Source organism: Anas acuta, chromosome 14 (genome assembly GCF_963932015.1).
Source record: "Anas acuta chromosome 14, bAnaAcu1.1, whole genome shotgun sequence".
Classification (NCBI taxonomy): domain Eukaryota; kingdom Metazoa; phylum Chordata; class Aves; order Anseriformes; family Anatidae; genus Anas; species Anas acuta.
The window spans coordinates 18,100,822-18,111,391 of record NC_088992.1 but is presented as its reverse complement, the minus strand read 5'-3'; the positions used below and the strand labels follow the sequence as shown (position 1 = coordinate 18,111,391).

The 10,570-nt window shown below is 40.2% G+C and overlaps 1 long non-coding RNA gene across 3 annotated transcripts in view; it reads left to right on the top strand.

Annotated features, from left to right (window-relative positions):
- Positions 1-2,384: 2,384 nt before the first annotated feature.
- Positions 2,385-10,570, top strand: part of LOC137864499 (uncharacterized) — a 33,018-nt gene continuing 24,832 nt past the window's right edge. For 2 of the 3 annotated variants that reach the window (XR_011101527.1, XR_011101525.1), the window contains exons 1-3: positions 2,385-2,644; positions 5,329-5,407; positions 10,296-10,431. This is a non-coding gene — a long non-coding RNA (uncharacterized lncRNA). Of the gene's footprint in view, positions 2,645-5,328; positions 5,408-7,545; positions 7,647-10,295; positions 10,432-10,570 lie in introns of those variants that run through there. The other variant, XR_011101526.1, reaches the window with a different exon arrangement.

Sequence of the window (10,570 nt, the reverse complement as noted above, 5' to 3'; positions counted from 1 at the left end):
TAATTTACTTTTTTTTTTTAAGAAAAAAAAAATCTTGTTTGATGCATGTGGACTTACTATGAAAATACAGCAATTCTTGTTGTTGTTGTTGTTTTTTTTTTTTTTATTTTATTTTTTATTTTTAATCAGAACTTTTTGGCGACTTTTTTCAAGGAAATGACTTGAGCTTTCTTACAGCTTTAACCCTAAGCAGTAGATACTGTAGTGCACACAACCTTCAGTGAAAACACCCTCCCTGATTTTATAACAACAAATGTAAATGACTTGAGATCAAAGTTGAGAGTGAACTTGTTCTCTCTTCCATTTTTCTGTAACTTCTTTTTCTTAAGTGAAGAAAGTGTATTGAAAATTCTTATTAAATATCAAAACTGAACAGCAGTTTTTTTTCCCTGAGTCCTAGAAACTGTTTCAAGGTGGGCAGGGTGGGATTTGGAAATGTTCATCTTCTTTGTAGTATTGTGACAGTTGTTCCAGAAAATGTCTGATTCTGTCTTCAAAGTAAAAATGCGTAAATGCTTTCAGTTAAAATAACTCATTCTCACTTATTTTTTTTGTCTTCCAGATCTTTTTTTTTCTTTTTTCTTTTTTTTTTTTTTTTTCTGGGGTTATTATTTCTTTAGTACTGTGCAAATGTTACCAAGATATGTTAATGATGCCATTTAACAAAATGTGTACATTTTGATTTGTTCTTTGGAGCTGTTCAAAGAAATTAGTTTGACTGTTGAGATTTTAAAAAATAACCCAGTAGCATCAAAGAACACCTGACTGCTCAAATTTCCAGTTCACTTTTATCTGTTCAGGTAGATGGCCACTTCGATATCTGGAACACTTACAGCACGGGGCAGGGAGACCCCAAACCATAACCCCCTTGCATGGTTTCTTAAATCTTCAAGAAGAAGAATCTCTTTCAGTTTTTGTGTTTTAAAAGGTTGCTGTAAAACAACAGGTGTTAAGTGAAAACTTAGTGATCTCATTATGAGAAAACTAAGGAGGCTCAGGGGCGACCTTATTGCTCTCTACAGGTACATTAAAGGAGGCTGTAATGAAGTGGGGGTTGGTCTGTTCTCCCATGTGCCTGGTGACAGGACAAGGGGGAATGGGCTAAAGTTGTGCCAGGGGAGGTTTAGGTTGGATTTTAGGAAGAACTTCTTTACCGAAAGGGTTGTTAGATGTTGGAATGGGCTGCCCAGGGAAGTGGTGGAGTCACCATCCCTGGGGGTCTTTAAAAGACATTTAGATGTAGAGCTTAGTGATATGGTTTAGTGGGGACTGTTAGCGTTAGGTCAGAGGTTGGACTCAGTGATCTTGGAGGTCTCTTCCAACCTAGATGATTCTGTGATTCTGTAAATCTGTTCTGTTTCTGTGAATCAGCCCCCTTCAGAATGGGGTTCGTACAAGCTTCAAGGCTATTATGCTGTCTGCAGAGGGGCGCTTAGGAGCTTTAGCTGACAGCTGAAAATGTTAAGTACTGCTTTAAAAAAAAAAAAAATCTTCTGTTTGAAACGATGGTAAATTTAGTTGACTTTTTTTAAAAACAAAACAAAACAAAAAAAAAAACACCTTAAAGGTAGCGTGAAAGTCTAGCTTAAACAAGGCTTTTACAATATCTAGGCTTTCTAGTGTATGGTGCGAGTGCTACTTGACAACTAGGGACTTCTCAAGCTACTCCTGTTTATAATTTTTATTATTTTTATTCCAAGATTCAGCACAAATAAACATTATGTTTTGAGGGAAAATGCAGCACTTATCTGGAAAGGAAAACAAAGTCATTCTCCAAAGTAAAAATTGAAACTATTTTCCTCTTTAACTCAGATATACCAAGCCAGAGAGGGGCAAGGGGCACTGTTAGCCTGCTTTTAAGCTCTCACTAGTAGCAGAACTCAAGGTGTGCCTCTGCTGGACTCTTGTTCTTGGATGTCTTTGTTGTTAGAAAGCTGCAGGCAGAAGACCAGCTGTCAGCTTAGCTCAGGTATCTCTCTGCCTCAGTGCAGATGCCATGAGGAGGGCTTGCAGGTGTGGAGGTGCTTCAGGCATCACTAACGAAGTTTCTTCAGGCCACTTTTACAGCTGGTAACAAATGTGCTTGTGTGGCTTGAGATGACAAGCCTCTGCCAAAGCCATGCAGAAGGTTTGGTGTTCTAATAGCCTGATTTATATGTTAGGTGGAAGAGGCAGAGGGTGGGGAAGTGATGCTAATGCTATGGATGTTAAGCCACTAGGTTGTTTTCATTAGCAACATTATACAGTGTAAATGACACTGAGGCAGGGAGGTGTGGGAGACAGAAAAGGTGTCTTGAATTGATTAATTAGTGCTCTAGTGAAAATAGTAATTGAATGTGATGTTGGGCTCCTGTGCGTGTTGTATGGCTTGATAGCAACAGATGGACACATCTCCTCCCTCACCCTTTCTTTTTATTGTACTCCATAAAAATGAATCCTTTTCCTTAGGCTGAGAGCATCTGTCTCTTGTGTGAGAAGATTTATTATTTTTTTTTTCCTCTTTCTTTCCCCCCTCCCTCTTCTGTACTTTGTGAAGCTGTGTGACTCTTCAAGGTAAAGTGTGAAGGCCACACACACACAAAATTGTGTTCAGACAAAGCACAAAAGCCTTGAAGGAGGCAAGTGAAAGTCAAGTTCTTCAAAGGTGGGTGTAGTGTTATTAAGTAAAGTTGCATCTCATACTGCTCTCAAGCTGCGCAAGAGAAGTACATTTATCTTAGACCCAACACTGGATCTGCACCACGTAGCATTGTTGTTAGCAGTCTCAGCAGAGAACCTTCAAACTGCCTGCACGCAGATGCTTACATAGCCTCTGCTCTTCTGTAAGTGTTCTCAGCATCTCAGCATCCAGTCATGATGATGTGGCAGTATTTGAGGGCTTAAAACATTCCTGACTACAATGCATCTATCTTTTGTGTTATAAACTCTGAGTCAATTTAGCTTTATAAGATTTATTTATGGGGTTAATAAAAGGCAAGTAAACAGCGCTGGGTGCGTGGGGAATCTGGGCTCCTCCAACACACACCCACGTTACATCAGGCAGTTGGTTTTTATGCTCTTAGGCTAATACGTATTCATTACTACTTCTAGAAAAGGCAGGGTTATTATAATTAGTTCCTGGAGTCCAAACCCTTCCCCCCCCCCCCCCCCCCCGCACTGGCGCATGAGTATCAGTCTCCAGTGGTCCCTCTGGGGGTCTCTCATGCTGAAGGCTCGTAGCCTTCCTCCTAGGCTTTGTCCTTGTCCTTCTCCTTTGTCCATCTTGGCCGGATATCAGAGACTTGCGTGGTGTCCCATGCAATAGTCACAATAGTTAGCAGTTATTCTGAACCCCCCGGGATATCAGAGACTCAAGGTTTACCCTTCAAACCCTCTATTGACGTTAATTGCTGGAACATTCCTTACATTTTATATTTCAGGAGAATTTTTTAATTGCTCTTGCTGTCTGCTGCTTTTTCCCAATGCTTCAAAGCAAACAAAAACCCTTTGCAGGTGCACTTAAAATATCTCGTAGCGCAGAGTGTTTGGTCAGACTCTGCGTTAACCAATGGTTTGTTACTAGACTCATGGCATTGTAGAACTCTGTGCCAAAGAAAGCATAGGTTCCCTCAGTCAACATGAGGGAAACTTGCTAAAGCATGGTACACACAGAAAGGGGGAGATGTATTCAGGGTAAGCCAGGGCAAAGGGTTGAAGACTGAAATAGGAGAGAAGGGCAGGGTGTTCCAAGTTGAAGGGAAAGAGTGAACCCACGTCTAGATCAATGGAAGTTATTCTCTAGTTTAAACAGATCTGTATGGAAAGTTGTTAATATATTTTTTTCATTTTTATGTGAAGCTATGCCTTAATAAGGTTTGACTGAACCTGAAGATGTTACACTATTATTAAAATGGTTATTTGCATTATGTGAATTGGACATTGAGATTCCTTAGGCAGCTTGGCAATTACTCACGTAATAAATATAACTCAGACGAAGTTGGTACAGAACTTGTTTTCCCCTGTTTCTGGGCTTTTTGAAGAGCCTAACTGCCTTCAATAAAAGAGTCCTGAACTTTTAGTTCAGGCACAGGGACGTCTGTGTTTATGTGCAAAGGTCACAGATGCAGCTTGACCAGGTAATGTAGTTCTGGGCTTCCATACACAAAGGATGGGTCAATCAAGTTTAGTGACCGAGATTACCTCTATTACAGGAAGGAACCTGTTCCATCCCATTTTTGATATGTTCCTGGAAATTTCAGTGTCTTTACGCTAATGCACAAGAAACTTTCTGAAATAAAAATTAATATTAGGAGATGAGGAAGTCTCAAAAGGTTCAGTATTAAGATAGTACTCAGGAAGACAGCTGGTCTGAAAACATATTCTGGGTTAGTTCAGCGTACCTGCATTTTGTGAAACAAAAAAGCTGGGGAGATGTCATTTCTACTTCTTAAATGTTTTTTGTTTTTTTTTTTTTTTAAATTGAGGACTTGCAGCTTCAATGTTTTTGGAGGATGTATGTTTATGTCTGTCTTCTGAAATGATTGTGGACTGCTTTGCATATCTATAATAAGAAAAAGAAAACATAGGCCACAGCTTGAGAACCACCTGTGAATAACTTGCTCTTTTATTTTTAGCTTGTTTTGTTTTGTGATGTGTTGGCATATATTGATTACATGGGTAGATTTGAAGATGATGAGCTAAAGAGGTTGAGCAGCACATGCAGTGAGAATAAAATAGTTCAATGAAGAATGTTATTTTTATCTCAAACGTGGATACTACTTGTGTTGTGCCAGGTTCAGTCATTACCTGCTTGCTACTTAACTGCTTTGTTTTATTGATGATCTAAGTATATAAAGATCTGAAATCATCATCACAAGATAGCCAAAAAATGCAAAAGTCAGGAAAAAAAAGTTATTTTAAGTTTAAATTGACTCATATATCTTTCATGGTTCATAATTGTCTAATTTTATTTATACTAATTCAAGCTGAATGATGTGGAATGAAAGTGGTAGGGTAGTCAAACGCTATTGTTAAAAAATAAAGGGGAAAAATCACAATAACACTTAACACTGTAGAAATTAGTACTAAGTGGCTGATGAAAAGAGTCTTGCTGCTGTTTCTCCTATCACTGAAGATCTAATGGAATATGAGAATATCAGCACTTGAATAATGTTAATTGGGTAACTGATATATAGACCATGGCTTTTGATGGGGGGGAGTTGGGGGGGGGGGGGGTTGGACTACACTGAATTTCAGGAGAGTTAAGCACCCAACTAAAGATGAGTTGTACTCTGTTGTAAATCCTGACTAGTCCCCACTCTGACTTAAACATTTTGGTTGCTTTTTAAGTCATTTGCTGTCTGGTGCCAGGAACCACAAAAACAGATGGAGAGTTGGAGAAAGAAGTGGTAGAAGAAAGCCTCTCAAGGTAAAGCCTGTGGCTTTTGCGATAGGGGACTATGACTTTAGTGGCTCCATTTGCTGCAGTGGAGGAGTGATTCCTGCTCATAAGGAGTTACTTAGCGTAAAATGAGTAGGAGATGGAGGAAGTGAAGGGGGGTGGAAAAACACATGAGGCACTGTGCATCATACTTTCCTTGTGTGCAGTGATGTTGCTCAGTGCTTTCCCTTGAGGTGGGATCTGGGGAGCACGTGTGTGAGGGAACGCCCTGGGTTAGCTGGCTGTGTACACCTTGTGGGAAGGTGCTGTTTTCCTTGCTCATCTTCCTCCACGCTCTGGGCTGTGTCCTGGAGACGTGGCTGGAGGCCGGTCCTCCCAGCAGCCTGAGGACAGGGCTGGCTGCCTTCACCGCTCAGGTTTTGTTCATGTCCAAGTGTTCTATACACAGCGCATCTGTGCTTGGGGGAATGGCTGAGCAGAAGCACCTGAAAATATGAATGAGGACAGGGATTATGGGTATTTTATGCAGCTCATTTTTGCTGTATTGTGGTTTACAGAGAGAAAATAACAGCCCTGTAGTGGCATAAACAAGACTGCAGTATCCCAGGGGAACTTGGCTGATATGGGCTGCAGCTCCTGGGGCACGAGCTCCTCTGTGTGTGTGTGTGTGTGTGTGCAGCAGGGGGCAGGGGTTTGCTTTCTCTAGAGTGGGGGGGGCACCTACAACCAGAAGATAAATAGAGCTCAAGAGTGATGGTCTTGTGGTGTTACTTGGGCATTCTGGGTGGCCTTGATCAGAAGGGTGTGATACTGAAGGATGTGATCAGAAGGATGTGATACTGATGTTGCCATTTCATGCAGCATGACAATTCAGTGAATTTGTGTGACCTGTCTTCTGTGAACTTTGCCATACTTTATCTCTACTTGAGGAGTCCACACCAGCCTTCAGGCCTCTAGACAGCAGGAAAATCTAGGATGAAACTAAAATAGAGGCAGGGTCCGTTTTGTGTGGTAAATGTGCATGTATGAGTGGTGCTTGGGAGGAAAGCCTGAAGTTGAATTCTGCCAAGGGTAGTTAATGTAACGTAAGCTAGTTCATGCAGTTAGAGCTCGGGGTGCTGTTGAAACCCTGTGTGGACACCTGGAGTGATGTGAGAGCTCTCCTGTGTGCTGGAACTTGTGACATCTGCTGAACTCCAGTGGAGCCCTGAACTGCACGTGTGATTGCAAGAAGCCTCTTGCCCGAGGCGCTATATCACAGGCTACTTGCCAAGGTGAAGAAGAGCTCTTCTCTGTGCTATCTCTACTAGTTTTGCCGCTGTGGAGATTTTACTGAGGTGAGGGAAATTTTTATAACCTGATTTGAAATGTGAAAGGAGTGATGCCAAAATTTATTTGGCTTTATAAGTAACCTGAGCTTCTTCATTGGAAAATACTTTGTGCTACTGCTGTATACTGCTACAGCTGTATACTGAGGGTAGTAACAGTTCTGTTAGCCTTTCTTAAACTCTCTGCTGTGAAGGCAAAGTCTAGACAAGTCTTCCTCTAGGCAGGAGGAGGCAAGGCAGTGTGTCGCTTGTCTTACCACCTTGTAGGCTAGCAGCAGTTTTGCTGCGGCCATCGGCTGGTTGTTGCACAGTCACGATTCCACGTCGGCAAGACCACAGTGAGTTGTCTCTCTAGTCTCTTCCATTGCACCTTTTTTCCCTTTTCTATGCTTAACAAATGCTTTGAGGCAATTCTATGTTTTACAAATCAAAACTTAAGCTTCGCATACCCTAACTTAGGTTAGCCTGTTTGGGAACCCCTCCCTCACCAAGCAGTAATATCCAAGGAGGACTGCATAGGAATACACAACGTCTGTGGTGTGTTTTTTTCTGTCTGATTGCTGTAGCACTCTATAATCAAGTGCTCAGTTATTGTGAGCATACTTGAGTTGTTGTAATTGCCCTTTGTTTCAGTAAAGACTGGTAATTACTCCTGGGGGCCATGCCTTTTGCATTAGCAGTGTTTGATTGAAACCAGTCATTTATTTTGGTAAAATCTTAAGGCTTTCTGCAGTGCTTATAGATATGCTTTCTGTGTGACAGTCATTTAGTCTACCCAGCCATCCATATAGTGAAGATATTGCACATTTTCCCTTTCTCTATTCAGATAAATCAACTGCTGTTTTTAGTTTGATTACTCTTCAGTTTATGGAGTTCATCTTATGCATCCCTTCTCCTAGGTTCTGCTCCAAGGAAGACTGCCTTTTGCTGGGCCTGTGGTAGGTTTTTGGCTGTTTGAAATTCATGATGTGAAACTCATCAGTAAAATAAACTAAATACCTCTATGTATACTTTACTGTTATTCTCTTTTCCTTACCACTGTGTAAAAGAATATACCACTGCTACATGAAGTCTTTTAAGCATTAGTGGTTTGGAACCTACTGATGCTTGCTTTATCAGCTACTTGCAAACTATTAACTTTTTTTTTCTTACAGCAGTAGAAGTATTTTGTTTATTACCAAATTTACTTGATAGCTAAATAGTCTAAGCTTGAAAGTACTTCAGCGTTTATGGAGGATCACAGAAAAGTTCTCCATGTCAGGGGGTTACTTCTGTTATTTGGTTGCAGAGGACACTGTGGGATGTGGCTAAAAACGATGTTTTGGTGATTTTGCATCCTAAGAAACTGAAATGGGCAAACTACTCATGTGGAAGTGGAATCAAGGCAACTATTGTTAACTTGAATGTTGTTGTAACCTAGAATTTCTTTAAAAACAAATAACAACAAAAAAAAATTTATTCAGTGACTGGTATGGGTCATGAGGAGGTCTCTGTCATGCTGGTGAGCTTCATGCAAGGCATTACCAATTACTGATTCCTCTGATACCAAGGTTCTTACGCTCTTCAAAAAGAGAACATTGAAAAATAAACCTCTTCAAATTTTCTTCTGTAAGTAAAACAGGCAGAAGTTCAGATTTTGACACCTGAGAACTGTATATTTTCTTATGCAGATACTTCCAAATAAGTCTGTCCCTCAGTGGTAGTCAGATTAGTCTGACTAGTTAGTCAGATGATTTGTGACCTCAAAGGTTATGGGGCTGGATGTTGTGCTTGAACAGTGTGGTTTTTTTAAAAAGCCTCCTGCTTTTTGGCTCTCGTGTAACCCATTCTCCTGGTTCGTTTGGATTAATGTCACTTAAGGCAATAGTTTAAAGTCTGTGAACTATGAGTTTGTATAGACTTGTAAAGTTTCTTCTATCTAATTGAGACACTGAGACCCATGATGCTAATGGTGCATTATGAGCAAGTTTTCTCTTGAGTTTCTTTGGTCTTTGTACTACATATTCCAGAGCAGCTATTCTGGCAAATTCCTATTGTCTGCAGGGCAGTCAAGCTCAAAGACTTGGCAAACTAAGGAGTGCTTTTTTTTTTTTTTTTTTTTTTTTAAGTTGGACTTGATAAACGTTGATTCAAATGGGTGCTAATGGTTTTTCATATACCTCACTAAGACTGAAATCCTGGAGTGTCTTGATACATCAGGACAAAGCTTTATGCTGTCAGTGGCTAGTGCTCTTAGCTTTTGCTCATGACAATGAACAGCAATCACATCCTGTCCTTCTATGTTTCACTGCTGTTAGTTTGTTGTGGGCATTGTTCTTGCTGCATGTAGTTCTACCAGTCAAGTCTGAAATCAGTCCAGTGATATACATGGGGAGTTGTTTTTGCCATCAGTTTTCAGGCAGTCTTTACCATGGTCTTGATTATAAGTAAAACTTTTCCCTGTGTCTTTTTTACTGTCTTGGGCTAGTATAGTACAGGTTTGGATTAAAAGAAATGACTAACTTAAAGGAGATCAGCTGATCCTTCAGAGGAAATGTATTACTTCTTGGGTCCTTGTCTCGGTGATCTTTGTCTTCCTCTATTGTGCTATGGAAAAGTGAGATGTAAGAAGTAGCGGATGGTTATGATAAAAGGCACAACGAGAGTACAAAACTAGAGTGTGGCTTTGGCTGTTGGCCATTCCTACATCTTTGCTGTGATCATGGCTGATGACGTGTGTTAAATGTGTGCGATTGCAGGGATTGAACTTGACAATATAGTAATGTTTACTTCAGCGATTTTTCTATGGAGTCTGTACTTTCTTGTTTCTTTTTAAATTACTGTAATATTTCCTCTAGGTTATGTCCAGCAATGTCAAACTCAAATGCTGCTGCTAATTACTTACTTTATGGCAAAGGCCAAGGCTGTTCTTTCTCTCCAGTCTTGCAGAGGTAGGTTTTACTTTGGGGAATATTGTAGTTCCAGGGTCTTACTCAAACTATAGGGGATAGTAGAAGATGGGAGAATATAGTAAGACCAAACAAGGAGTATAAAATGTTCACATCTGTGTTGTGCCTTACAGTAGTAATCATAAAGCTAACTGAAAAAGCAGTGGATAGAAAGATCTACTTCTGCTGGAGAACTTTTCTTCCGGTGGTGCATTTTCTGCAGATATTTCTGCTGTTACTGCAGTATTTGATGGGTAAAAGAACTTTTCATATGTCTGTCGTGATTGTGTTGTTGTGATTATGTGCTTTTCTTTTGGTCATAGTAATGGAAATTCACCTTCTGTGAATACTTTTGTCTGACCTGTTTGCTACTCTTACTCGGTTACAAGTATGATGCAAAATCCCACAAAAGAGGTTTGGCAGAATAGTCAGTAGAAGGTGGGGGTTGGCTTTGAATCTCTTCCTTTGTTATTTTTAAGTAAAAATCAATAAGAGCTGCAGGTGAAATCAATTGCAGTATTCCATAGATCAGTCAAGGGAGGTTTTCCCTGAAGATGAAAGGGGTGTGCAGTGTCTGGATAATGGTGCCATAGTTCCTGCTAGGAATTACGATAGAATATTCTTTGATGGAAGTCTAATCGGATGTTTTTCTCCTCTAAGGCTTGCATGACTGCAAATGAATAGAGTAGAATACTTCAGTCATTTGAGAGTCATGTTACTGGTCCTGAAACAAAACTGTTGTGACAAGTTGTTAAATGGAAGACTTTCCAAGAAATCAATCCTTCATACCAGAAAGGTAAGTCTTTGAGTATTTAATATAAAAAGAGCAGAGTCTGATAAGCACATCAAATATGCTGTATTTTTGCATGCAACACAAATCCATAGAACTGCTGTAGTGCTCAAGTAGGATATGCTTGAAAGTGCTGATGAAGGCG